Source organism: Tupaia chinensis, unplaced genomic scaffold (genome assembly GCF_000334495.1).
Source record: "Tupaia chinensis unplaced genomic scaffold, TupChi_1.0 Scaffold146604_1, whole genome shotgun sequence".
In the NCBI taxonomy this organism is placed as follows: Eukaryota; Metazoa; Chordata; class Mammalia; order Scandentia; family Tupaiidae; genus Tupaia; species Tupaia belangeri.
The window spans coordinates 576,749-579,147 of NW_006206460.1; positions in this window are offsets into that span (position 1 = coordinate 576,749).

The following is a 2,399-nucleotide window of genomic DNA, read 5'->3' on the forward strand; positions in this document are numbered from 1 at the left end:
CGACACTGTAATTATTGTGAATCAACAACCCTCGGAATGGGAGAGAATTTTTATAAACAGTGCTTCAGATAAGGAACTGATATCCCAAATACACAGGTAACTCAAGCAGTTTACCAGGAAGAAAATGATTAACCCAATTAAAAGATGGGAAAATGAGCTGAGTAAACAACTCTCTGAGGAAGATATATAAACAGCCAAAAAGCATATGAGGAAATGCTCAACATCCCTCATTGTAAGGGAGGTGCAGATCAAAACCACGATGAGATACCATTTAACCCCTGTGAGATTGGTGAAGATTAAAAAATAATAATAATGATAAGTGCTGGAGGGGATGTGGTAAAAGGGGAACACTCTTACACTGTTGGTTGGTATTTACATTGGTCCAACCACTGTGGAGAATGATATGGAGGTTCCTCAAAGACCTTCAAATAGAACTACCATATGATTCAACAATTCCACTCCTCCCCAAAGGTCAGGAGAGCACACAGTCGTAAAAGTGCTTGCACAACTATTTTCATTGCAGCATTATTCATGATTGCTAAGACATGGAACCAACCCAAATGTACACAAATAGAAGTATGTATTGAAAAATTGTGGCACATATACTCCATGGAATACTATTTAGCCATAAAAAACAACAAGGCCCTGGAATTTGATAGAAAGTGGATGAATATGGAAGATTTATTGCTGAGTGAAGCACGTCAGGCTATGAAAGAGAGACATTGTATGACTCCACTTAGCATATACTGACTAGCCACACTCTATTGTGAGACTGAAAGACTGGAGAACATAAAAGTATTAAAAATTGTAACAGACACTAGAGACAAAGTGGAAAGAGAGTGTGGGAGTGGAAGGGCATAGGAAAGGAAATTTGGGGGGGGAATGGAGAGGTAAGACACTTGTGGTACACAGATAATTTTTATTATCTGTTGACGAGGATGTGTATAATAGTCTCAACTAGGCTGGACTGTGGTGTATATCATGCTGGGTAAAGTCTCTTCACAATCTAAATGATGTATAGTGATTTAATGTATGAATAATAATAATTAAAAAATAAAACAGGAAAAATCAACAAAACTAAGTTTGTTTCTTAAAAAGATCAGCAAAATTGAAAATTCTCAGCTAGACTGACAAGAGAGAGAGAGAGAGAAGACACAAATTTTTTTATTCTTTCAATACCTTTTACTCTCTCTCTCTCAAATAAAAAATAAAATCTTGTCGTTTGTAACAACCTGGGACATATTTTGTTATCTGAAATAAGGTAGGCATGTAAATACAACTACTGCATGATTTCACTTATATGTGGAATCTTAAAAATTTGAACTCATATAAGCAGAGAGTAAAATGGTGGTTACCGGAGACTGTGGGACGTGGTGGTTGGACAGACATTTGTCAAAGGATGCTCACTTCTGCTATTCTACTTAACACAATATAAAAAGTTCTAACAAGAGCAATTGAGTAAAAAAAAAGAAATAAAAGGTATTGGGAAAGTAAAAAAAATTGGAAAAAAGTAAAATTACCTCTCTTCACAGAATACATAATCTTATTAGTCAAAAAGACATTCTGTAAAAATTTAGAACAAATGAATTGAATAAAGTTGATGATGCAAAATAAACACAAAATATTAATTGCATTTCCATACTCAAACAATGAACAATCTGAAAAGGAAATTAATAAAATAGTCACATTTATAATAGCATAAAAAAGGATAAATTTAACCAGGGAGTAAAAGATTTGTACCTAAAAAACTATAAAACATTGACTAAAGAAATGAAAGGAGACACAGAAAAAAGGAAAAACATCCCATGTTTGTTGGTTTGAAGTCAATATTGTTAAAATGTCTATATTAATCAGATTTCTATCAAAATCTCTATGGAAATAAAAATATAAAAAGTATCCGAAAATTCATATGGAGCTCAAATGATGCCAAATAGTTCAAACAACCTTGAGGAAGAAAAATAAAGATGAATGCCTCACACTTTCTGATTTCAAAATGACTTTTTAATTACAAACTGACAGTAGTCAAAACAATATGGAATTCCCATAAAGACAAACATAGAGACCAAAGAAATAGAATAGAGAGTCACCAAATAGTCACATAATGTTTTTAAAAATGTCAAGGCTACACAATAGAAGAACAGTCTCTTCAAAAAATGTTGAGAAAACTGGAAGTCTACATAGAAAATAATAAAACAGAATCCTTACCTTATCCCATATACAAAATTAACCTAAAGTAAATTAAACACCTAGATAAGAAATTTAAAAATTAAGCTATAAACCTGTTTTCCAAGGGAAAAAAAAAAGGTAAAAGCATAATGACATTGGATTTTGAAATATTTCCTTGCTAATAACACTGAAAGCAGGCAAAAGAAAGCATAACAGAAAAATGGGACTATAAT